Source organism: Palaemon carinicauda, chromosome 3, assembly GCF_036898095.1.
Source record: "Palaemon carinicauda isolate YSFRI2023 chromosome 3, ASM3689809v2, whole genome shotgun sequence".
Lineage (NCBI taxonomy): Eukaryota > Metazoa > Arthropoda > Malacostraca > Decapoda > Palaemonidae > Palaemon > Palaemon carinicauda.
The window spans coordinates 5,760,803-5,788,166 of record NC_090727.1 but is presented as its reverse complement, the minus strand read 5'-3'; the positions used below and the strand labels follow the sequence as shown (position 1 = coordinate 5,788,166).

Genomic DNA, 27,364 nt, shown 5'->3' with positions numbered 1-27,364 from the left:
TCACTAAAGTTCTGCTGGCTATTTTACAAATAAACTTATGATTAGGCCTATATGAAACCTAAAGTTTATAACATGATTTTGAATATTACGTTAAAAATGGTTGTCAAAATTCATAAAGTTTCAATCCTTAATTATATATGTTGGCTTATATTAATTACGCATAGATATAAGCCAAGAAAATCGTGCTTAGAATTAAAGTTAATTTTGACAAACAATCCTTTGTGAAACTGTCTAAGTAAGTCTGACATGCAACGGATTTGCATTTAGCCTTTTTCCGGCGTAAATATTTAAATAGTGACTTAAATAACAACATATTAAACAATGACTGATACTTTATGGCTTGACTAATGAATAGCATTGCATTATGCTTTATTAAGGCTGGACAAACATGTCAGATCATAATTTATGTGGACTGCCTAGAGAAGAGGAAAAGCAGCGTGCCACATGTTCAAAGCAATTTAGTGGATAATTCATTTATTCGAAAATCAAGTATCACATACAAAGCAAGGTTTTAAAAAGAGTGAATTTTCTATTAATAATTAAATCATTTATAACATAATAAATCCCTTTTTAAGTATGAAGTAGAATATGGTTTGGAGAATTGGCAGAGACTTAGCGCACCATTGTTGGAAAACAAAACAAAGTCAGGTGTATTCGTCTCTCTCTCTCTCTCTCTCTCTCTCTCTCTCTCTCTCTCTCTCTCTCTCTCTCTCTCTCTCTCTCTCTCTCTCTCTCTCTCTCTTATTATTGTCTCCCTGAAATATATTATTTTTATTCGAGAACTCTGCCATTTCTTGATATATATATATATATATATAATTGTTGATATTCCATTGTTTATTCCCGATTAAACGTATTCAAATTCTCTTTGAGTGTTTCTTCTTCTTCGCAACTTCGACCATTTTAGATAGTTGGCCATTTAAGCACATTGCCAAACTACTTTTATGTACTTCTTTTATGTACTTTAAATCTCATGTACTGTACTGTACATTCTTGTGGTATCATTTTATAATGTGGAATTTGCTTCGCCATGATTTGCTTTCGCAACATTTAGAGGAAATTATTATTATTATTGTTGTTGTTGTTGTTGTTGTTATTTTCTGAACCATGGTTTTCCACTGTCTTGGGATAGTGTTCTCTCGCTAAAGGGTACAACACTCAGGTACGCTATTTTATCTTATTTGTCTTCCTTTTTTTAAGTTTATGGTTTATATATAATAGATTTATTTTAATGTTGTATCTGTTCTTAAAATAGTTTAATTGTTTATGACTTCTCTCGTACTTTATTTATTCCCTTTCCTCACTGGGCTATTTTTCTTGTTGGAGCCTTGAAGGAATCACTCTTTAGAGACAAGTCGAAACCCTTTGAAAACAAGAATGAAGCCAGATTAAAAGATTAACACTAATACAGGGACGAGTATCCGAATTTCCCTCACCCTTTGTTTACAACTGTACGTGCGGGCACAAGATCACTTACATAACATCAACATCTTTACAATAATAACTTTTTTATTGTAACAAACGCACACTATGTATATTCTTTGCATCCACTAAATGCAACGTTTTCTTCACCTTCCACCAGTATTTTGTTCAAAAGTGGAGATTTCTTTTCGTGCGTAAAAGTTTAACACTGTTCTTTTTAAAACATATTTGTTGAAGTCGTCTAGAGCAGTCACGGTACGAAGACGGGAGAGAGAGAGAGAGACTGGATTTAACTTGTGGTTAATCTTAGCCACCTCTGGTTAATCCTGTGAGATTAGTCAAAAAGGAAGGACATCTGTAATAAAGGGGCTTCCCTTCATCAGTTTCACTCAGTTTAAGTACTGTGTTCACTTTTCCTTTAAGTGGCTGAATCATTTTGACACGAGTACGCTATACAGTGGGTCAGAAATCGTCTCAGCGGCCACGACAGATTGGTTTGACTATAGGTTGGTTTCCTGTGAACGGTCAGAGAAAAGGTCTCCCACCATCACCAATCCGTGGTTGGCCAGCGTGGTGATGAAAACTGGCCAAACCACAGTCATGAATAAGGACATGTCTGAGCTCTTTGTCCTGCAGTGGACTAGAAACGGCTACATAGATCTCTCTCTCTCTCTCTCTCTCTCTCTCTCTCTCTCTCTCTCTCTCTCTCTCTCTCTCTCTCTCTCTCTCGTATTTTATTCATTTCTTTATTTCCTTTCCTCACTGGGCTATTTTTTCCTGTTGGAGCCCTTGGGCTTATAGCATCCTGCTTTACCAATTAAGGTTGTAGCTTAGCTAATAATAATAATAATAATAATAATAATTGACGGAGTGGTGTAGCACTGGACTTAGGTATTGTAGGTCCGTAATATTCCACTGAGTTGACTCAACTGTATATAAACATATCCTTATCATTTGGGGTTATAATAAAGGACAAAAGCCTCAGACATGTCCATATGCATGTCTGCGGTTTGGCCAATTTTCATCACCAAGCTGGACAACTGTGGATTGGTGATGGTGGGAGACTTTTTCTCTGATCACACAGGAAACCAACCTAGTATTGGTGTCCCAGACAAATTAAATTGAAATTTGTTGGGAGATTTTTATCTAAAAACTTAAATACGCGAAAAAGATTTCAATTTTAATCATTTATAATAAACCCAGATGAAAATTGCAGATGAAATTCTTATTATTAAATTTGATTGATTTTAATCAAATGTAAAAATAAAAATTGTATAAGTTATTTCCTTAAAAGATTTGGAAAAAGAAGAAAAGTCTTTGTTTCATATTTTACCAGAAAAATTTAGAATAATATCTTCAAACTTTGACCTTTTTACAAATAATAAAGAAAATATATCCATTTTTATATATTAATCCCTCAATTTATTTAATTTTACGGTAAATTTTGACAAAAATATATTTTAAATTTAAAGAGTCTAAAGTTGAAATGATAGTTATATATTAGATAGGGATTTAGCATGAGTTTTTAGTTACTCTTTTAAAGCATATTTATTTTTCATATAATTTTAATAGTATATTTATATATTAAGACGACAAAAAAACTAATATATATTTATTTTTTCAAGCTGTGCAATTATTTTTGCCAAATATTTGCGAGATATTAAAGGTAATTTGCCATTGTTTACATAAGAAGTTGACAATTACCTTTTAAATGCCTATTATTGTCCACGGTTATTTTAACTCTAAATAGATTACGTCAAAGTCGTTATTTTCACTTAAAAACTTGGCGCCAAATTTAAACAATAACAAAATATCCGAATTATTGCAAATTATGAAAAATATACAGGCTTTTCAACAAATTTTCTTGATTGAAATTGAACTTTGATAAAATCTAAGGGCTCGGCCAGACCAAGCGCGGCTAGCGGGGAGGTTAGCGGCAAGAGGTTCCAGCTGATAATTGAAGCCTTAGGTATCTTATGTAGGTGGCCAGATAGGAGCGCGCGGCTTCCCGCGCCTCCTATCTGGCCACCTACATAAGATACCTAAGGTTTCAATTATCAGCTGGAACCTCTTGCCGCTAACCTCCCCGCTAGCCGCGCTTGGTCTGGCCGAGCCCTAAGGAAATTTTATTGAAAGTTTCACTATCTTTTATTCATATAATCTTTTTCATTTTGACCACGTGTTCTTGCTAAAAAATCAGCTGATTTTTTGCATTACCAACTTATATTTGCAATGTACCTTTAATATATCATATTTATTTGATAAATAAAGAATTATTGGCATAAAATACTACTTAAAATAGATTTTTATAGTTTAATAATATAATAGTTAATAAAAATATTATTCATTGAGCATAAAATTATAATTTATACAATAGTTATCATCTCAATAAGAGCACCGAATTCTTCAAAAAAGATACTAGTGTTTGTTCTAGGAATTTGGTAGATTGTTACAAAGGATATTCTTCTATTTTTTGGCGTAAATTTTATTTCTATATATTCAAAGCTTGTTGCACTAATTCTTTTCAACGTTTTAAAATGAACAATAGAATATACAAGAGTTTGGATTCACGATTTAAATAAACAGAGAAGGGAAAATAAGTTGATTTTACAATTATGAGTAGTCTTTGAAGGCCCAACTCCATTACTGGTACAGCTCTTCATAGGGCCTCCGTCGTACATGTTTCAGTTAACATCTATATTTTTGTCTGATGCACTTTTTATTTAAGTCGTAGCGTTCAGTGAATAAGTGGGTTTCTAATTTCTTCTTAAAACTGCGGAATTTCAGTTCTTGAGATTTTCAGGCAGCTTATTATAGATTCTTGTTGCACACGATGCAAACACTCTAAAACCGATAATTAAATTACATCTCTCCTCATTCAATCTATGACGATCTAAGCAATGTCTTAGTCATACAAGTGTCGATGTGAAAGCCATTTAATAATTCATTTATGTAATTTGGTTTTCATATTATTATTATTACAGTTGTTGTTATTATTATTATTATTATTATTAACGTTGTTGTTATTATTATTATTGTTATTATTATTATTATTATTATTATTATTATTGTTGTTGTTGTTAGTATTATCATTATATATATATACATATATATATATATATATATATATATATATATATATATATATATATATATATATATATATATATATATATATATATATATGTGTGTGTGTGTGTGTGTGTGTGTGTGTGTTGCAATAAAACAAATTGTTTTCATTTTAAAATACTATTTGAGACATGAACTATAGACGTTCTCTTAGGAAAAACTACAATAATCTCAATTTCCAAAATTCTAAGCAGAGGTTGTGAGTCACGCCCACAAAATTATATCCAAATTGGATTGCCGTTTTAATTTCTATTTCTCATATTTGTAAACTTATGAATTATCTAGGATACGCTGAAACAGTCATAAACATAAAATGTTTCGTATTAGTATACTGCAATATTTTTATTCAAATCATAATATAATGAATCTGATCATTGGTATAAAGAGTTGATTATGAAGGACGAAAATCTTACTATGTCTATTCTTGTTCTCGGTCTAAGACTTCACTTATAACACATAGTGCAAATAACACAGGTGTTAATGTTGCGACCCATCTCAGAATCTGCACCGTGTTGGAATATTCTCATTTGGCGCTGCGCAATGTGAAGATTCCCAGATCGGGCGACCAAGTTGGAATCGTATTTTGATTGCTGTGGAGTGAAACAGATTCACGTAAATAGGCCGACTGACTCGTTTACCTTATATGGCAATAGGTGTGTTAACAGTATTAGGTTCTATGGGGTGATCTCATCGTCGTATATGCAGTGATCAGGCAATTATGTTAAGTCAGGCCATTATGTGTGTTTAATTTGTTTCCAAGGCGTGTTAGTTATTGTAGTGGTTAATTGCAATTACCATTTGGTTTGGTGGATGTGTTAGGTAGTGGCATTAAGGGGGGGTGTCGCAGGGCCTAGGCATAGGTAGAGGTACAGGGGTTAGGTGGTTGTATTAGGTTCGGTAGTGCCCCGAAAATCACTGTGGCCATAACCCCCCGGAAGGGGTACAGTGCCCCTAGGTTAGGTTAGGTGGGTGTAGGTTCTGTAGTGTCCTGAAAATCACTGTGGCCTACAGGGGGGGCGGAGGCCCCCCCCCACCCTCCCGGTAGGCCTTGGTAGGGGTTCAGGGCCCCTAGGTTAGGTTAGGTTAGGTTAGGTGGGTGTATTAGGTTGGGTAGGGCCCTGAAAATCACAGCGGGAACCCAACACTGCATTCCAACTTTGCCGCACAAAGTAAGAATTCAAACATCGCGCATCACGATTCGGAATCGGCGCAGATTCCAACATAGCGCGGAACATTAAGACCTTTATTAAATTAACAAGACTACCAACCATTCTCTCTCTCTCTCTCTCTCTCTCTCTCTCTCTCTCTCTCTCTCTCTCTCTCTCTCTCTTCAGGTCCAAACTAATTTTGATAGGCTATTTTAGCATCATACAGCTACCGGAATTTGAGCCTAAGCTGCCAATATTCGGACATGTTAGTCCGAAGAATAGTCACCCAAATACTCTCTCTCTCATAATGAATTATTATCATCGATATATATATATATATATATATATATATATATATATATATATATATATATATATATATATATATATATATATATATATATATATATATATATATATATATATATTTATATATATATAATATATATATATATGTATATATATACAGTATATATATATATATATATATATATATATATATATATATATATATATATATATATATATATATAAAGTATAAAGAGTTCAAGAGAAGAGAGAGAAGGGGATCTATTATACATAGAAAACATAGTAACGAGAGTTATATTATCTTTATTAAGTTAGGCTATGGAAAATGGGATGAAGTATATAGGTCTATTAGCAGTGAAAATGCTAAAAAGTCAGTACCACGTTATATCATTGAAATAAATAATTATTTTCATTAATTTCGTAGAAATTTAGATGGGTTTATTAAGAAATATAGATTACTGGGCTCTCTCCCTTCTTTCAAAGTCTTTCTATATTTCTTTCACTAATAACAATTTATTTTATTACTATCAACCTCACTACAGATAATTCTAGTTCTAGTTTATGCCAGCAATTCATTGCAGATTTTAATGAAATACAATGGTTAAGATAATTCAGGTTAAGGAATAAATACGTGAAAAAAGTTAGATTTGTGTGAACATTGTTGGAACCTTTTTGGAGGTGTAAACAATCACAGAAAGTTTGAAACAGTAATGTCACCCGTCACCTGTAATTCTTCCCTGGTTACAAGGATTGGCTATATTATATTGTGCTGTGCATTTTCCTCTATTTCTAATTAGTGTGAAGGTAATATTCATTAAATTCATTGATGTGTTAATTAATATTACAGTGTTCTTCTTTCTTTGTTTGAAAATAGTTTGATAGAAGTGTATTTTATAGCCTATGCTTATTTTTTTAGGCCTACCATCAGATTAGGATTAGCAGTACAGATTTGAATATGATGTATCTTGCAATTGTTCTAAATTTGATTAAAAAGGGCAATAAAGCAGATTCTTAAACTAAATGACAAAAAACTAAATTTTCAAAATAAACACTTGTTAATACTAAAGTTACCTTATCTCACTTTCCCTATCTTTATCTTGACTATTCTTACCTTGCCTTATCATACCTTACCTAACATACTGTTACCTTACCTACTGCTACCTTACCTTATCTTACCTACTTTTATCTTACCTACCCTTACCTATCTACTTTTACCTTGTCTATCCATAATTTGTCTACTATCACTTTACCTAACCCCACCTTACCTAACCACACTTTACCTAACCCCACCTTACCTAACCACACTTTACCTAACCTTAAATTACTTTACTTAATCTCACCTAACCTCATACCACATACATGTACCTTACCCAACCTCACCTTACCTTACCTTACCTAACCTTCTTTCACCTAATTTAACCTTACCTTACCTTACCTACTTGCCTCTACCTTACTTTCCTCTACCTTACTTGCCTCTACTTTACTAACTCTTAATTGTTCCGTAATCGAAATACAAACCACGCTATTTACATTGGGTTTACCTTTTAGCGCAGCTGAAATGGCGAGCCATTAGAATTTAACGAGGGTGTATTACCCCCGCGCTAGTTAGCGGGGGTGGGGGGGGTTAGGGAGTGGTAGCTAGCTACCCCTCCCCCCCTCACACAGATGAATGCTCACTTTCACTTTTGGCTCGGACTGTGACAGACGTCTCTGTCTTGGTCCTCCCTTGGCAGCCATTGTTTGTTTTGTCTTTATTTAATCGCTTACTTTTCTTTTACTCAATATATATGTAAACATGTTTTCATGTTTGTATATATATTTGAGTATAGAAATTAGTAAGTTTCCCTTTCAGAATTGTGTGTGTAGTGTACGATATCTACGTGGAGTCCTCGGCAGTTAGGCCACCACAGCGTAATTTTATGGGTGGCGATCGAGTTTGACTTATGTCTTTCTCTCTCTCTCTCTCTTGAGGTCGTTCACCCTTTTACTACGTGTTACTACGCCCTTGTAGCTTCCTTTCCGTGTAGGGGGGGTTGCCATGCCGTACGTTTGTCTCAATTAGTTTATGAATCTAATTGTGGTTGTTAATTGTTCAGTCTCTGAACCTCTATGCCATAGCGTCAGCAAGAGTTGCCCTGTTGGGCAGAATGATCTATACCTTAGGCGAAGGTCTTCCATAGGATCATCGACGGCTTCACCCCCGGCCTCTTCAGTCGATCCTTTCTTGTAAGGAAGGATCTGAGAGGGGAGTTCCGTAGTCGACCTCCCAGCCCTGATCAAGTTTGTCGAACAAACTTCGGCCAGCGTAGAACAGCAGAATCAATCAGACTGGTAACGAGGCGACAGGACTCCTTAAACCCTGGATCGGAAGGACAGGTACTTTCAGTTCCATTCCATCCATCTTCCAGGGAGCTCGTCGAATTCAGCCTAGACTGCAAGTATTCCTGCTTATGATGCAGTGTGGCTATCCCGCCGTGGCATAGCAGGTTTTTTTCCCCAGAGAACTCTCCCTGCTTTCCTCATGGCCGCTCAGGTGCAGGCTTCCGCCTCCTCTGCTTTTTGGAGGGCTGGTCAACTCCGGTAGGCTCGGGTTCGACCTTCTTCAGCGCCGGGACAAGCTTTCGGATGCTTACCATGAGTGTGGGTTCATGGTATTTTGCTTGGAGCCTTCTCTTCTTCTGCCTCAACATCTGGAGTATCTGGCCATGATATTGAGTCAACGGCCTTACCACGTTGGAAACCCCGCTTCTCGTCCGTCCAGCGAGGTTAAGCAACGTCGGTTCTGGTCGGTACTTGGATGAGTGACCACCTGGGGACGCCAGATTCTGTTCCCACATCCTCCAAGCCTTCCTTTCAGTTGACTGTGGCAAGACTGAGGAGAGTCGCAGTACCTGTTCGCAGTCAAGCAGAGCTTTCAGCCCTACCTTGGAACGTTTCCTAGTTCTCCTTTCCTCATTGACCCGTCTATAGTCCGAACGGTCGCCTCAGGATAAGTTCCATGTGGGGCGGTCCAAGTTCCGGTGGTTTCAGGCAACGTTTAACCGGACTTCCTGGCCCCTATGGGACCAGCGGAACTATTAGACCTGCAATGGGTGTTGACCTATGGAGCCTCTTGATGGTAGTGGATATTCTCGTCCTTTCCCCACATTCTTGATGCTGTTCTCGGACTCGTCAAAGGAGAGGGGGGGGGGGGGGCATGTTCCGGTCCAGGCCTATGGTCAAGACCTGAAGGATACCCCTCCATCATTCAGGCAGGCTTAGGGGCCGTAGTCTGGCCCCTCTACAGATCCTACAGCTCCTGCCGAGTCGCCCCGTGCGCGTCGACTTCACAATTCTGGCGTGTTCTAACCAGCAGGGGACGCATTTTCACACCTTCACATCTTGCAGTAGAGATACCGGGATGATTGAGATTCTCTCAATACCACCATCGGCTCTCTCATTCCAGGCAGGGGAATGTTCTCTCCGACTATCCGAGCAGAGCCTCGTAGAGAGAGTGTACCTGGGGGTCTTTGACCTTGAGTAACCGGCAAGTCCTGGTCTGGGGGACCTGATCGCGACAGCTTGGAACCTCAAGCTTCCGCTGTTCTTCCCCCCAGTCTCAGACCCCGAGACTCTGAAGATGCATTCCGGTGATGGTGGGACAACTTCGACGCATGCGTCTTCCCTCCTTTTTGTCTGTGGACAATGGGTCTCAACAAGACCAGGTTGTTTGTCAACCTTTCAATGGGAGAGCTCCACTGGGACTATGCGCAGAACAGTTTCTGGACCCTCTGCTTCCCCTGACGGAACTCCCGGGAGAGCTTCTCCCACGGCGCAGACTACTCAAACAACCACACTGCGACATCTCTCCCGAACCAGGGCGTCGCTTCAGCTTCATGCCTGGAGACACTACGCCTCCTCCTCAAGAAGAGACAACCCGCTACAGTCGCGATACGGAGGTTGCGTCATCTGCGATAGTCATCCGCAGGGGTCTTCCAGGCAAAGTGAAGAGTCTTTGGTGGTTGGTGCCGTTGGAGATATACCTCTTCTCCAGCAATAACGGTCTTATTGCCTTTCGGCGGGAGGAAACTCCTTTCCGCTCTCGGCAACGAAGCCTGTCGCTCAGCCTTTCCCTGACCTTCAGGCTTAAAGGTATAACTTTTTCCTGCCCGCTGGATCTTTCCTCGCTCATGCGAAGCTACGATCGTCCCTGCCCTGGTCGGAGGAAGACCTCCAACTTGGAGCATGGCTCGGACTTTTAGTCCTTTAAGAGATCTTCTCAAGACCCTTTACGGCAGGCCTCGGATTGTATTCCGCCTTGGGTCTCCTGCTCACTCTGGCCACGGCCAGTGTGTAAGGAATCTTCTTGGTCTCGTACGACTCCCTCTTTCTAAGGAAAAGGGGAAGGCAACATTCAGGTTCGCTCCTGAGTTGTTGGCTAGACTCAGAATCTTGGGGTCCCGGCCCTTCGGTCCAATTCCTTCAAGATTTCGAGTCTCCATTCTGTATCTGATGTCCCAAGACCTTCTCTTTCTTGCCAGTAAAGGAATCGAGAGGTTAGCTTTGGGAACAGCTGCAGTTTGTCCTCAGTTGCAGCCGATTTGGGAGCACAAGGAGGACACGGGGGAGAGTCACCAGTATACCTCTTCAGCCCGGATTCAAGGACATTCATCTCGACCTGTCTCCAGACCCTCCCCCGTCACGTTGCCCTACAGCACGATGTTGGATACATCGCAACGTCCCTCGCCTTCGAGTAATACTACTCTGTGACGCAGGTGCTACAAGCTGGAGTCTGGAAGCGTCTAATGACCTTCGCAGCCCGCTTCCTGCAGGGCGTGACCCACAGGAGTCTCGATACGTTTTCTATCGCTCTGTGGTGGCTACATAACAGCTGGTCTAACCCCAGGCTCCTATTTGGACAGGTAGCAGAAGGTTGAGGGCATTGTTATCAGGTTTTAGTCTGCATGAATGAAAGAAGTATGTCTGGCCCTTATTTCTTTCTTCATCATCCCCTCTACGGGGAGGCAGCATCCTGGTTTCTGCATAGTTGACCTCGAACCTCTGCAGGTAAACCATGCTTCCTTGTGTTCCGAGTATTGAGTCAATACTGTCGCGTCCCCCATACCATTCTCCCACGGCGCAGACTACTCAAACAACCACACTGCGACATCTCTCCCGAACCAGGGCGTCGCTTCAGCTTCATGCCTGGAGACACTACGCCTCCTCCTCAAGAAGAGACAACCCGCTACAGTCGCGGTACGGAGGTTGCGTCATCTGCGATAGTCATCCGCAGGGGTCTTCCAGGCAAAGTGAAGAGTCTTTGGTGGTTGGTGCCGTTGGAGATATACCTCTTCTCCAGCAATAACGGTCTTATTGCCTTTCGGCGGGAGGAAACTCCTTTCCGCTCTCGGCAACGAAGCCTGTCGCTCAGCCTTTCCCTGACCTTCAGGCTTAAAGGTATAACTTTTTCCTGCCCGCTGGATCTTTCCTCGCTCATGCGAAGCTACGATCGTCCCTGCCCTGGTCGGAGGAAGACCTCCAACTTGGAGCATGGCTCGGACTTTTAGTCCTTTAAGAGATCTTCTCAAGACCCTTTACGGCAGGCCTCGGATTGTATTCCGCCTTGGGTCTCCTGCTCACTCTGGCCACGGCCAGTGTGTAAGGAATCTTCTTGGTCTCGTACGACTCCCTCTTTCTAAGGAAAAGGGGAAGGCAAGATTCAGGTTCGCTCCTGAGTTGTTGGCTAGACTCAGAATCTTGGGGTCCCGGCCCTTCGGTCCAATTCCTTCAAGATTTCGAGTCTCCATTATGTATCTGATGTCCCAAGACCTTCTCTTTCTTGCCAGTAAAGGAATCGAGAGGTTAGCTTTGGGAACAGCTGCAGTTTGTCCTCAGTTGCAGCCGATTTGGGAGCACAAGGAGGACACGGGGGAGAGTCACCAGTATACCTCTTCAGCCCGGACTCAAGGACATTCATCTCGACCTGTCTCCAGACCCTCCCCCGTCACGTTGCCCTACAGCACGATGTTGGATACATCGCAACGTCCCTCGCCTTCGAGTAATACTACTCTGTGACGCAGGTGCTACAAGCTGGAGTCTGGAAGCGTCTAATGACCTTCGCAGCCCGCTTCCTGCAGGGCGTGACCCACAGGAGTCTCGATACGTTTTCTATCGCTCTGTGGTGGCTACATAACAGCTGGTCTAACCCCAGGCTCCTATTTGGACAGGTAGCAGAAGGTTGAGGGCATTGTTATCAGGTTTTAGTCTGCATGAATGAAAGAAGTATGTCTGGCCCTTATTTCTTTCTTCATCATCCCCTCTACGGGGAGGCAGCATCCTGGTTTCTGCATAGTTGACCTCGAACCTCTGCAGGTAAACCATGCTTCCTTGTGTTCCGAGTATTGAGTCAATACTGTCGCGTCCCCCATACCCTGACGAGGTGGTATTGTGAACGTCCTAACCCAGAGTTCCTTCTGGAACTCCAGGTCAACTGCCTAGGATGGGTCACACTTCTTCCTTCACACACAAGCTTATGTAGGCCACACGGTTCCTTGCGGAGCAAGGAACTTGTGAGGTGCATGGACTCCTTTTCTCGAGTGCGACTCACTCGGATTCTGAGTCCCCGGGTAAAGCCAAAGCCAGTATGGCTGGGGACTTTCCACCCTACCTAATGGGTAAGTCACCCAATGTAAATAGCGTGGTTTGTATTTCGGTTACGGAACAAATGACAAATTCGAAGATAATTTGTATTTTTCCTAACCATACAAACCTTAGCTATTTACACATATTTGCCCGCCAGCCCTGTCCCCCAAGACAAGTCCTACCGCTAAGTGAAAGTGAGCATTCATCTGTGTGTGAGGTGGGGGGGGGGGGGGAGGGGTAGCTAGCTACCACTCCCTAACCCCCCCCCCCCCCCCTGCTAACTAGCGCGGGGGTAATCCACCCTCGTTAAATTCTAATGGCTCGCCATTTCAGCTGCGCTAAAAGGTAAACCCAATGTAAATAGCTAAGGTTTGTATGGTTAGGAAAAATACAAATTATCTTCGAATTTGTCATATTACTTAATCTTACCTTACCTAGCCATACTTTACCTGTCGATAGCTTACTTACCCATACTTTACTTACTCTTATTTTACCTAGAGTTACCTACTCTCACCATAGCCACCCTTACCTTATCTTACCTACTCTTAACTCACCTACCCATACCACACCTACTAATACCTTAGCCCCCTTCACACAAGTGGATTGATACCGCATGTTTTTATCGGAGCGGATTAGAAATCAGTATAGATCAATGATGCCCTTCACTTGCTGCCCTACTGGAAGAATTTTAGAGCGGTTATTGTTTACTAGCCGTCAGCACGGCTAATCTGTGCAATTCCAGCTTAGTGGCTTACAGAAACTACAAGGGCTCACTGGGAAAATCCCCTCGTATAACGACATGCCCCCTAAAAAGTGGAAATTTCCATATGGAAAACATCCAGTTGTGTGAAGTGAGCCTTACCTACTCTCAATATACCCTTCTACTCATACCTTCCTATTCCTACTTTACCTACTACTTTACCAACTTCTACTTAACCTTCCCTACTTTACCAACTTCTACTTTACCTCACCTAATTTACCTACTTCTACTCTACCTACTCCTACTTTATGTATTTCTACTTTACCTACTCCTACTCTACCTCACCTACTTTACCTCCCCTACTTTACCTACTTCAAATTTACTTACACCTACTTTACCTACTTCTACTTTACCTATTCTAGTTTAACTCATCTACTTTACCTCTTCTACTTTACCTACTTCTACTCAACCTCCCCTACTTTACCTACTTCTACTTTACCTACTCCTAGTTTACCTACTCCTAGTTTACCTACTCCTAGTTTACCTACTTCTACTTTACCTACTCTGACTTTACCTACTTCTACTTTATCTACTTCTACTTTACCTACTTCTTCTTTACCTACTCCTACTTTACCTACTTGTATTTTACCTCCTCTATTTTACCTACTAATACTTTACCTCCCTTACTTTACCTCTCTTACTTTACCTCCCTTACTTTACCTACTTCTACTTTACCTGCCATACTTTACCCGCTGCTACTTTACCTACTGCTACGTTACCTCCCCTACTTTACCCCCCCTACTTCACCTCCTTCTACTTTAACTTCTTCTGCTTTACCTCCTCCTACTTTGCCTCCCATACATTATCTATTTGTACTTTATCTCCCATACATTACCTACAGCTGCTTAACCGCCCATACATAACATACTACTACTTTACCCCCCATACTTTACCTACTTCTACTTTACCTCCCGTACTTTACTTACTTCTGCTTTACCTCCCGTACTTTACTTACTTCTACTTTACCTCCCCTACTTTTTGTGTTGAAGAGTAAAAGGTAATTTTTTCACTAATGCCCTCTCAATGTTTAGTCTTTAACAATAATCTTTATACTTAATATAGTTTTATGTTGATTGTTATAGTTATACAAATTTATTAATTCAACAGAACAAAAGGCACGGACAGCTGCACAACTTTGATGGAGGCAGCTACATTATACCTTCACCTAAGAGTAGAAAGTAGACTCCAAATAGTAGTCCCCATAGCTATAGAAAGACTTCAGTCTTCGACCTCTTAGACTTAGGTAAGGAACAATCTAAGTTTGTTATACTGGCCAATGATTTATTTATAGGCTTCTATGTGAAACACTTTTTGGGATGGGACGGGCTATTCCAGGTAGTTGAAACCTATTGGTAGGTAAAGAGAAAGACCCGGAATCCTTGGATAGGTAGTGTGGATAAGGTTATGCTATATTAAGTCCCAGTTTCTTCCTTTTTTCCTCTTTGTTCCGTAACCGAAATACAAACCACGCTATTTACATGGGGTATTACTTTCGGCGGAGCTGAAATGACGAGCCATTAGATTTTTCACGAGGGTTAACTACCCTCTCGCTAGTTAGCGAGGGGGTTGGGGAGGGGTAGCTAGCTACCCCTTCCCCCTCACACACCGGTGAACTTATTCACTTCACTTTTGGCTCGGGTGATGATCAGACCTGTCTGTCTCACCCTCGCATTTTTGACTGCCTTAATTTTTTGCTTTATCTTACAGCACGTGTGTTTGGAAGTTGGCCTCTCTCTCTCATGCGGAAGTGCCCTGGACTACCTAACCTCCCTTGTGGGACATTCATGTCGGCGGTCGAGACGGACCCTCACACCTTGTGTCCGTACTGCAGAGGTCAACGGTGTGATAGGGATAAAACTTGTAGTGAGTGTAGGGAGTGGTCTACCTCCCAGTGGGAGAGGTTTTCCCGGCGACGTAAGAAGAAGTCAAAGTGTGACCTTGCTCCTTCAAGGGCTTCTTTGAAGAAGGAAGGTTCCAAAGACTCTTCTTTTGTTGCCCGAACCTTCTCCGAAGCTCCCACTCGATTGGTCTCTCGTGAGGGGCCGTCGAGTGGTAGCGTAGGCCTTTCTTTTGTTGACCAACCTCGGGGTTTGGGAGAGGGAGTTGCCTCCCATAGCAAGGCAGCTCCTCCTCCTCCTCCGGGGGAGGATATTGATATTGATGACTCTGTTGCTAGCAATGATCTTTTGCAGCTTTGGGCTTCCTTGGGGCTTAAGGGCTCGCCCACCAGGGAAGCCCTGTTTGACCTGATCCAGTTGGGTGCAGCTGTCAAACAGTCGCCGGTAATAGCAGTGGTAGATCCTCTGTCTATTGTCGATGTTCTTGTGGCAGAGGCTTCCAACGGGTCGGGTCAAACCCCTGCTGTTGTTGCGGATGTTGCTGAAGGCTCAGTTCCCCCCTCCGAACATCTTTCGAGGGAAGAGCTGGGTCCAATGGTCTCTCCTGCGGGTGATTCTCCCCCTCGCTGGAGTTCACTGACAGAGACTCCTCTTCAGAGAACCGACGATGGTGTTGCTGCCCCTCGAGGTCGTCTTGGCTGTAAGGCTCGCCCTCCTCTTCGCCGCAGAGGCCTTCCTTCTCTTTATAAGGGAGTTAGGAGTCGCCTCTTCAGTTCATCGCCTTCGACGTCCCCCGCAGAGGATCCTCCTCGATGTGAGCAGACCGTTGCAGCTGCATCGCTAGACCTCTCAGCAGATCGTTCGCGATTTCCCACGCTTGCCAGACCTGCAAGTCTTCCTTCTCCGTTCCTGGACGCAGATGCGCAGTGGGCGCCATCGCACCCCGTTTTCCAACGGGCACCGGTCCCTTCGGGGCAATAGGGCCTATATCACAATGTGAGTAAGTCCCTTAAGTGCCAGGTTTTACCTGCGCGCTTGCGCACAGTAGCGCGCAAGGGCTATCCTGCTGTACCTGTGGACCAGATCTCTTCGGACTCAACGCGCCAGCGATCTCCTGTAGCCGAGTCATCTCGCCGTAGATCTCCTGCTCGCCAGTGCTCACCTGCGCGCCAGCGCTCGCCTGCGCGTCAGCGCTCTACTGCTCGTCAGGGATCTCCTGTGCGCCAGCGCTCTCCTGCTCGCCAGCGCACATCTGCACACCTTGCGCACCAACGTTCGCCCGCACGCCCACGATCTCCGGATCTGGGCGCAGGCACGGAGATTATTCCTTTGCCTCCTCGCCAACGATCTGCTTTGTGCCCTCAGAACTCGCCAGCCTTCACCTGCATGCCATCGCGCGCACTCACCTGTGCGCATTTCTAGACTGGTACGAGTCTCTGCACGCCCATGCGCCCACGAGAAGTCTCCTGTGCACGGCCAGGGGCAGTCGCCACTGCGCGCCAACGATCTCCCGCGCGCCTGCGCGCAAGCGCTCTCCAACGTGCCCACGCGCCCATACTTAAGATCGCCGAAGGTCTCCTACACGCCCACGCGCCAACTCGCCTGTGCGCAGTCGGTCGCCTTGTCGGCCTACGCGCCATCGTTTGCCAACGCGCCGTCGTTCTCCCAGCCGCCAGCGCTCACCCTTACAACCGCGCGCACCCTCACCTGCGCGCCCACGCGCACTTTAACCTGTGCGCCCTCTCGCCCACGCACCCTCTCGCCCACGCGCCCTCTCGCCCGCGCACCCGCACTTTCATCTCCGCACGCCCACGCGCACCCGCACTTTCTTCTCCGCGCGCGCATGTGCGCCAATGTTCACCCGCGCGCGAACCCGCAATTTTACCATCATGCAAGCGCCAGCGCGATCTCGACCGCGATTCCCGCTGGGTTTTGCAGCATGGGTAACCTCGCGAGTCTTCTGGAGCGCGTACTTCCAGATCATCGTCTTCACGATCTCCACCCCGTAAGCGCAGAACAGCGCACTTGTGGCAGGAGGAAGAATCTTCAGAGAGGTCTAGGCAACACTCTTCTTCTTCTTTTCAGGCAGGGCCTGTGGTGTCTACTCCTAAGGATCGCCCGATCCCCTTCCCTCCAGCGGGAGTCGCTGACACTGCGTCTGTCAGCCGTCAGCCTTGGTTTGGGTCCCTGATCAAAGCGGTCGTCCAGGCTGTTTAGCCGGCCCTCGCTGATCTAGGCCTCAAATCAATGGCAGCCTCGTCTCCGCTGAAGAGAGGAGAGGAGTAGACCTCGTGGTGACTTCTCCTAGGGTTAAACTGGCTCCCAAGAAGTCCGTCAGGAAGGCCTCTTCCCCCTCACAGACTTTTTCTCCTTCTCCTGTGGCCGAAGCCTTTCCGTCCTCCGGAGAGTCCAGAGAGGTGAGACATTCTCCCACGGCACCAATGGGAGGAACCCCACCTCGAGTAGGAGAATTGTCTCGTGTGGGAGCAGAGAGGAGCCCTCAGACTTCTTTACTGGAGTTCTGTATCTCTCCTAGGAGGGAGCCCAAGGACTCGAAGACCGTCCAAAAGTCTTCATCCTGGATTCGACCAGAGCCAGCAAGACCCCAGGAGAACGTCCACGTGTCCCCTTAAGTAGAGCAGCTGGGGACAGGAGACTTTGCTGCCAGTCCACAAGGAGGAGAGCTGCATGAGTCTGAGCATGCCTTCTGGCAGGTTCTGAATCTGATGAGGCAACTCAACAGGTTCGAGGATCCGGAGACGGTTCTGGACCAAGTCTACGGCACTCAAAAACCTCCGAAGGCCACTGCGGCTCTGCCCTGGTCCCAGGGGGTGAAGAGCGCCAGAGACAAGGTTGAGAGCCAGCTCTCCGAACTCGCCTCCTCCAGCCGTTCCTCTGCCGGTAACAAACTCCTCCCACCTCCTTGTGTACAAAAGAGGAGGTACTTTGAGATCATGGGGGAGTCTTGTTTAGCTCTTCCTCTCCACCATTCTGTGGAAGAGCTTTCCAGGGGAATTTCTCCTGAGAAACTCTCCGCCCGGCTGGTGACATTCTCGGCTACAGAGATCTTGAGCCAGGAGAAAGTCGCAAAGTGTGCCATGCAGGCCACTTCGTAGCTGGATCTCTGGCTGGGGTCTCTGGACATCCTGTTGCGATACTTGTCCAAGGAGAGCACCAGGAAGGCCATGGAGACTTTTCTCCTCTCGGGCACGCCCACCATCGAGTTTCTAGCTCACCAAGTTTCGAAATTGTGGGCAAATTCGATCTTGAAGCGTCGTGATGCGGTGACCGAGAGGTTCCACTCGAAGGTCCCAGCCGTGGATGTCTGCAAGCTCAGACAGTCTTCTATCCTTGGAAAGAGCCTGTTTGAGCCCAAGGATGTGGAATGGACAGCTGAGAGGTGGAGGAAATCGAATCACGATTCTCTCCTCCAAAGGGCTCTTACATCCAGACCCTACAAGCCTCCAGCACCTCAACAACAACAGCCTCGTCAGTCAAGGACATTGAAACCGGCTCCGGCAGCAAAGGCAAAGGTGTCCAAACAGCAGCCCTTTCTGGTCAAGGACAGGAAGGGCGGAAAGTCCTCCAGGGGAGGCAAAAATCCTAGAGGTAGCGGCCGAGGCTGCAAACGCTAGGATTGGCAATCCTCCTGCATGTCCACCAGTGGGGTGATGCCTGCAAAGTTGCACGTTCAGGTGGCAGCAACTCGGGGCCGATTCCTGGACGATCTCCGTGATCAGCCAACGATATCGCGTCCCGTTCATAACATCTCTACCTCCCCTGACAGCGAATCCAGTGTCGTTGAGCTCCTATGCCATGGGATCGGCAAAGGGGCTAGCCCTTCGGGCAGAAGTCTAGACCATGCTCAAGAAGGATGCTCTCCAAGAGGTCGTCGACGGCTCCCCAGGCTTCTTCAGTCGACTCTTTCTTGTAAAGAAGGCGTCTGGAGGCTGGAGACCCGTCATCGACCTCTCAGCCCTGAACAAGTTTGTCAAACAAACCTTGTCCAGCATGGATACAGCAGAGACGGTCAGACTTGCAGTGAAACCGCAAGACTTCATGTGTACACACTGGATCTAAAGGACGCGTACTTCCAGATCCCAATCCATCCGTCTTCCAGGAAGTACTTGAGATTCAGCCTAGACAACAAGATCTACCAGTTCAAGGTGTTGTGTTTCGGTCTCTCCACAGTACCACAGGTGTTTACCAGAGTGTTCACCCTGATATCTTCGTGAGCACACAGGATCGGCATCCGTCTCCTTCGCTATCTGGACGACTGGCTGATCCTGGCAGACTCGGAGTCGACCCTTCTTCAACACCGAGACAAGCTTCTGGAACTTTAACAAGATCTAGGGATCATGGTAAATCTCGAGAAGTCTTCTCTGCTTCCTTCTCAACGACTGGTATACCTAGGCATGATATTGGACACCAATCTCCACAAAGCCTTTCCATCAGACGACAGGATAGCAAGGCTGAGGAGGGCCGCAGAGCTTTTCCTCAGGCGAGAAGAGCTTCCAGCCCAATCTTGGTTACGTCTCCTAGGTCACCTGTCCTCCTTGGCCCGTCTAGTTCCAAACGGCCCGTCTAGTTCCAAACGGCCGCCTCAGGATGAGATCCTTGCAATGGCAGCTTAAGTCCCGGTGGAATCAAGGCTACGATTCCCCGGACATTCTGGTCCCCATGGGGCCTGCGGAACGGACGGACCTGCAGTGGTGGTTGACCGACGGAAACCTTTGAAAGGGAGTGGATCTTCTCGTCCTCCCCCCGGATTTGATGCTGTTCCCGGACGCGTCAACAGAAGGGGGGGGGGACGTTCTGAATCACAGGATCTCAGGCCTATGGTCAGAATCAGAAAAGTACCTCCACATCAATCTGCTAAAAATGAAGGCCGTATATCTGGCCCTTCAACAGTTCCAACAGACCCTGGTGGGTCACTCTGTGGTGGTGATGAGCGACAACACCACAGTAGTGGCTTATATCAACTAGCAGGGATGTACCTTTTCACAACAGCTATCCCATCTTGCAGTAGAGATTCTGAGATGGGCCGAAGTCCACTCGATACCACTATCAGCTCGCTTCATTCCCGGCAAAAGGAATGTGCTCGCCGACAGTCTGAGCAGAGCTTCGCAGATAGTGAGTACCGAGTGGTCTTTGGATCCTCTAGTAGCCAACAAAGTCCTTACTTTGTGGGGTTCCCCGACAGTGGACCTGTTCGCGACAGCCTTGAACTTCAAGCTGCCGCTGTACTGCTCCCCAGTCCCGGACCCCAAGGCTCTCTGGCAAGATGCCTTCCAACAACGGTGGGATAACATCGACGTCTACGCCTTCCTACCGTTCTGTCTGATGAGAAGGGTGCTCAACAAGACCAGACTATCGGTCAACCTGTCAATGACCTTAATAGCTCCGCTATGGCATCATGCAGAGTGGTTTCCGGACCTTCTGCAGCTCCTGATGGAACTCTCGAAAGAACTCCGCCCACGACACGAGCTACTCAGGCAACCACATTGCAACATCTTCCACAAAGCCGTAGCATCGGTTCGACTTCACGCCTGGAGAAGCTTTTCGCAACAAGTTGCAGAGAGGATGTCTCGACACTTGCGAAAGTCATCTGCAGGTGTCTACCAGGCAAAGTGGAGAGTCTTCTGTGGTTGGTGTCGTGGGAGGGGTATCTCTCCCCTCGATGCCACTTTACCAGCAATAGCGGAGTTCCTTGTGTATCTGCGGGAAGAAATGCGCCTTTCAGTCACGGCAGTGAAAGGCTATCGCTCAGCCTAAAGTCTTGCCCTCAGGCTGAAAGGAATAGACATTTCTTCCTCGCTGGAACTTTTTTTTGCTCATACGAAGCTACGAACTTTCCTGCCCTCAGTCGGAAGTGAGACCTCCTCCATGGAACGTGGTTCGGGTTCTCAGGGCTCCTAAGAGACATCCGTTCGAACCATTACGCCAGGATTCTGATTGTCAACTGACTTGGAAGACGGTGTTCCTGCTCGCTCTGGCTTCAGCCAAGCGTGTCAGTGAACTTCATGGTCTCTCGTACGACGTCGCCCATTCAAGGGGATGGGGGGAGGTTACGTTCAGGTTTGTCCCTGAGTTTGTTGCTAAGACTCAAAATCCTAGAGTTCCGGACCCACGGTTCGACTCCTTCAGGATTTTGAGTCTTCGTTCTGTAACAGATGACCCAGACCATCTCCTACTATGCCCAGTAAGGAGTCTGAGGCATTATCTTAAAAGAACAGCTGTAGTTCGTCCTCGCTTACAAGCCCTGTTTGTGAGCACAGGAAGGACGAAGAGGAGGGTCACCAAGAATACCATCTCAGCTTGGATTCGAAGGGTCATCCATCATGCCCTGAATCCAGACCCTCCTCCGTCACGTCACCCTAGAGCACACGATGTCAAAGGCATTGCAACGTCCCTGGCATTCAAGAGAAACTTCTCTGTGACGCAGGTGCTACAAGCTGGTGTCTGGAAGCATCAAACGACCTTCACAGCCCACTACCTGCAGGACGTGACCCACAGGAGCCTCGATACTTTCTCTATCGGCCCTATGGTGGCTGCACAACAGCTGGTCTAACCTCAGGCTCCTTAATGGACAGGTAGCAGAAGATTGAGGGCATTGTTACCCAGTTTTAGACTGCATGAATGAAAAAGTAGGTCTGGCCCTTACTCTTTTCTTCATCCTCCCCTCTCTTGGGGAAAGCAGCATCCTGGGTTCTCTGCATAGCTGACCTCAAACCACTGCAGGTAAACCATGCTTCCTTGTGTTCCTAGTACTGTATTAATATAATACTGTCGCATCCCCCATACCCTGACGAGGTGGTTGTTGAAAAATAACACCAAGTTATTTTTTGTTTTCTGTTTCTTTTTATAATATAGTAATTTGGTGAGTTTGTAAATGATTGTTATTTCAACATGCATTTTTAGTATTTAAATAATTTTTGTTTACATAAAATGATGACAATTCCTTAATAACCTGTTAAAACTTAAGATGGTTTGGGTCGTTGAAAAGACTTGCTGCTCGTGATACATTTCTTACAGAAAGGAGAAGTGGACGGCTTTTCATGAAAATAAAAGTTAGTTCTTAGCCATCTTCACCAGTGACAACATTGGATTTGCTTGCCTCTTTATCGTCATGGTGAAAAAATAAATGATCTGTACCATGGATCTGCATCTTACGTTGCCTTCTTCTTGGAAGCCTCATCAAGAGCCAACACAGCAATTGTGATTTGTTTCATTTACGAACAGCATACACGGACAGTATGGGTTGTGAGGTACGTCATCATTTTAAAGGTCATTTAAATTTTATGTTTTCAATATTAAACTTACCCGATAATCATGTAGCTGTCAACTCCGTTGCCCGACAGAATTCTATGGAGGGATACGCCAGCTATCACAATACTAGAAGGGGGTGTACTTACCAGCGCCACCTGTGGCCAGGTACTCAAGTACTTCTTGTTGACACCTCCTCAATTATTCCTCTGTCGTGCTTCTGACAAGACGTTCTGGGATACGCTTATGTTCTTGGAGTATTTTCACGACTTTGGTGAAGTATTTCTCTTTGATTTCGGCTGTCGCTTTACTGGAAACTTCTATTTTAGCTTAGTTAGCTTTTGGAATTAATTTGATTAATTTTGGTGACGAAGAGAGTATGAACTCTCGTTCACCTTTCAATGGCCGACCCTTCCCTTAGACGGAAGTGTTGGTTTCTAAGAGAGTATAGACTCTCTTTCTTAATTTTGCTTAACAAAAGTTATAGTTTTATTTTATATCTCTCCGCCTCTTATAGGCCTCTTCGATTAACTTCCTTTTATTATAAACTTATTAAAATTAATTTTTATATTTGTTTATATTCGACCTTCCTAATAGTAGGCGGTCTTTTCTTGGTACCGAAGTTAATTATCGTGAGCCCGTCATTTCGGTTTTACCTGTTAACATATTATACTATTTTAAGGTCTTTGAAAGAATTTCTTTGATAGTCTCGTACTTTTTCAAAGTTGAACTAACGTTTTGTTTGTCTCGGCAGTTGTTGACGTTCAGAACGTTTCAACTTGCACTCTATCGTTACGATAGAGAAAGAATGTTCACGGTTTCACATTGCAGTAAGAGTAACCGTGTCTAGCGTTTTGTTCATTCTTTCTTAACTTAATGGTTTTGATCCTAATAAGGAACTTTTCTTTTTGGGAAATATTTCAGTTTTTTCCTTTAACAATAATATGTTTTAACGATATATATGATTGGGCTCTTCTCTCAGGTTCTAAGTCAAGAGAGAGAGAGAGAGAGATAGAGACGGAGGGAGAAAGAGGATAAACGTTTCCCTCAAGCCTGCCAGGCGTACGAGTAACGTCGTTATCGTTTTGCTCTTATCCCTAGTCTCTTTAGGGGAAGAAACTAAACGTTTCTAGAGTGATCTAGTGTTTAGTCTCTTTCCAGCCACTGAATTTTCTTTCATTAGATTTTTCTGTTACATTGTAATTCTGTTTTCGCAATTACTAACTTTTGAGAAGGATAGAATTGCGTGTTTCAGGTACAAACCACTTAAAGTTTCGAGTTCAGTGAAATAAGTGCAAACAGAAATCAAAGTGATAAGTGATTGATGTCAGTGTTATGCGAGAGGGTACTTTTGTGCGCGCCAGTCGTCCTCCCAGTCCGGGACCTCTTGCAAGCTCCCAAGCCCAGGGGAGAAGCAATGTCGAAGGGCATAAGGGTTCGGCAGGCCTTGATCGGCGCACAGAAGTATCCTCGGTGGTTGTGGGCGTGTCTTACCGAGACCGTCACTCCCACCCGCAGACGATTGAGCCCTTATTTTGCTCGTCTGCAGAAGAGATTTAGAGGAGAAAATAAAGGCAGAGTAACGCTGGTCTCAGGTCTCTAGACCTCTTAAACGTAAAGTCCAGACCTATGCCAGACGTACGAAGTAAAGTTCAGCAACCCGGATGCAGTCATTGGGTTAGCTCTGACTCTCCTCAGTCATCAGTTTGTCGGGCTGAGAGTGCGCCTACACTCCCCCCCGCCTATGCTCGCTCCGCCTTATCGCAGTACCACCTGCCAGGCGTACGATGTTGTGGACTCTACTACAGTCCATGCAGCACAGCTTTCGGACCGGATGCGTGAGTGTCGTGCTGAGAGTGTTGCACCTCCTCCTCCTCCTGCACCGGTGGTGCACCAACCGCCTGCACCCGTTCAGCCTGTGCTGCACCCGCCTGCACCGGTGGTGCACCAACCGGCTGCACCCGTTCAGCCTGTGCTGCACCCGCCTGCACTCGCTGCACCCAGTCGCAGCACCATCTGCCAGGCGTACGATGTTGTGGACTCTACTACAGTCCATGCAAGCACAGCTTTCGGACCTGTTGCGTGAGTATCGGGCTGAGAGTGTTGCACCTCCACCTGCACCCTTTCAGCCTGTGCTCAACCCGCCTGCACTCGCTGCACCCAGTCGCAGCACCATCTGCCAGGCGTACGATGTTGTGGACTCTACTACAGTCCATGCAAGCACAGCTTTCGGACCTGTTGCGTGAGTGTCGGGCTGAGAGTGTTGCACCTCCACCTGCACCCGTTCAGCCTGTGCTCAACCCGCCTGCACTCGCTGCACCCAGTCGCAGCACCTTCTGCCAGGCGTACGATGTTGAACCTCTTTCTGTGTTCGCTGTTCCCAGTGTTGTTCAGCCTCAGCCTTCTTTAAGGCAACCTTCGGTTTGGGATCAGGAGGATTACTCCACTCTTCCTCCTCCTCCCCTGGCTGCTCCACCGGTGGTGCAACTCTCGGTGGAGGTACAACCTCTTCCACCTGTGAGTCAGTCTCCTCAGCTGCTGCACCGAGCTCAACCCGTGCACCCTGTTCCTGCGCCTCAGACACCTCTGCTTGCGGGAACTTTACTTTGTTCTGCGCAACCTCGGTCTCTTCACGCTCCACTCATACCACAGGAACAGGAACTTTCTGCACCTTCCACTGTTGTTGTTCCAGCTCGTTCTGACTCTGCTGTTCAGCATACCTTACCTCCATTTTCAAACCATGGCAAAAATATGAATCATGAGTTATGAATGTAAGGTAAACATTATGTTGATTTTTAACCCCATGCAAGCATGCATAAAGCACTCTAGCACTGGTCATGGAATTTCTAAGAATGTTAAACGCCATGCACACGCTCTGCTTTCCTTACAGCAGGCTCTGCTTACAGCAGGCTCTGCTTACTACATGCTCAGCATTCAGCATGCTCTGCATTCAGCATGCTCTGCATACAACATGCTCTGCATACAGCATGCTCTGCATTCAGCATGCTCTGCATACAACATGCTCTACATACAGCATGCTCTGCATACAGCATACTCTGCATTCATCATGCTTACCTTACCGCATGCTTCTCAACATATCTTGGGTTGTTGCCAACTCACTAGACTGTCAAGCAGTTTCATATCGTTGCCTTCTAGTCTGCTGCTTTTGCACCAGTGAACCCTCACTCAGAGAACTTAGCTTTTCTAGGATAAGGTCCCTGTAGATGAGAAAGTTCTTTTCTCCCTCCTTCTGATATTCCCTTGAGGACTCTGTCATTTGGAGGGAGCCTTTAGCTGCATAACCTCTTATGGACTTTTATTTAAGCATAACATGCTTACAGGGAAGGTAATGGTTCCACTTCAGCCGCTAATCCCGTCTGTTACCACACCTGCTCCCATAGACCTTGAGCTGTGTTGCATGACATGCAGTCCAAGCTTAGTCCTTGTTAGAGGATTTTTTGTTTACGGAGTCAATGTGTCACGGGGAAGACGTTCAACAACCAACAGAAGGGACTTGTTGTGACGCAGTGCGGCAACCTCAGCAACCCGTTAAGGAGTTGTCTGTACGACCCAGATAGTCTAGACAGATTCGGGTTGTCACTGTACTTCCTCGCTTGCCCATGATTGACAGTTTACAGACTGTGCAGCAGTATCATGATCTTGTGTCCGGCTCCGTCAGACGACTGGCTTTTAAGAGCTCCCACAAGTCGTCGCTGTCTGGAGATTTTCAAATGGACTATGGATCTGACCAAGGAACTGGGCCTCCTGGTCAATTTTGAGGAGTCTCAGCTCGTTCCATCCCAGACCATTGTTTCCTTGGGTATGGATCTTCAGAGTCGAGCTTTTCGGACTTGTCCGTCGGCCCCAAGGATCTTCCAAGCCCTAGAATGCATCCAGAGCATGCTGAGAAGGAACCGATGCTTAGTCAGGCAGTGGATGAGTCTAACAGGGACACTTTCATCGCTGGCCCTGTTCATCGAGTTAGGGAGACTCCACCTCCGCCCCCTTCAGTATCATCTAGCTGCTCACTGGATAAAGGACATGACGCTAGAGACGGGCTCAGTTCCTGTTTCCGAAGAGATGAGGTCTACTCTAACGTGGTGGAAGAACAGCATTCTTCTCAAGGAAGGTCTACCTTTGGCTGTTCAGACCCCCGACCACCGTCTCTTCTCGGACGCATCGGACACGGGCTGGGGTGCGACACTGGACGGACAGGAATGCTCGGGAACATGGAATCAGGAGCAAAGGACACTTCACATCTATTGCAAGGAGTTGTTGGCAGTTCATCTGGCCTTGATAAACTTCAAGTCCCTCCAGCTTAACAAGGTGGTGGAGGTGAACTCCGACTACACCACAGCCTTGGCTTACATCTCCAAGCAGAGAGGGACTCATTCGAGGAAGTTGTTCAAGTTCGCAAGGGACCTCCTCATTTGGTCAAAGAGCGAAAGCTCACGCTGGTAACGAGGCTCATTCAGGGCGATATGAATGTCATGGCAGATCGCCTCAGCCGTAAGGGTCAGGCCTTCCCCACAGAGTGGACCCTTCACAAGAATGTTTGCAGCAGACTTTGGGCCCTGTGGGGTCAGCCAACCATAGTTCTATTCGCTACCTCGATGACCAAGAAGCTCCTCTTGTATTGTTCTCCGATTCCAGACCCAGCAGCAGTTCGCGTGGATGCCTTTCTGCTGGATTGGTCCCATCTCAACCTGTATGCATTCCCGCCGTTCAAGATTGTCAACAGGGTACTTCAGAAGTTCGCCTCTCACAAAGGGACACGGTTGACGTTGGTTGCTCCCCTCTGACCCGCGAGAGAAGGGTTCACCGAGGTACTGCAATGGCTGGTCGACGTTCCCAGGACTCTTCCTCCTAGA

The 27,364-nt window shown here is 45.6% G+C and overlaps 2 long non-coding RNA genes across 2 annotated transcripts in view; one reads left to right on the top strand and one right to left on the bottom strand.

The window, feature by feature from the left end:
* LOC137636704 (uncharacterized) overlaps positions 1 to 27,364 on the bottom strand; it is a 293,085-nt gene that overhangs the window by 41,971 nt on the left and 223,750 nt on the right. The gene's annotated exons all lie outside the window — the stretch shown is intronic.
* The window catches only part of LOC137636699 (uncharacterized), a 54,154-nt gene continuing 31,886 nt past the window's right edge, over positions 5,097 to 27,364 (top strand). The window contains exons 1-2 of the long non-coding RNA XR_011043192.1: positions 5,097 to 5,204; positions 14,497 to 14,632. This is a non-coding gene — a long non-coding RNA (uncharacterized lncRNA). The remainder of the gene's footprint in view (positions 5,205 to 14,496; positions 14,633 to 27,364) is intronic.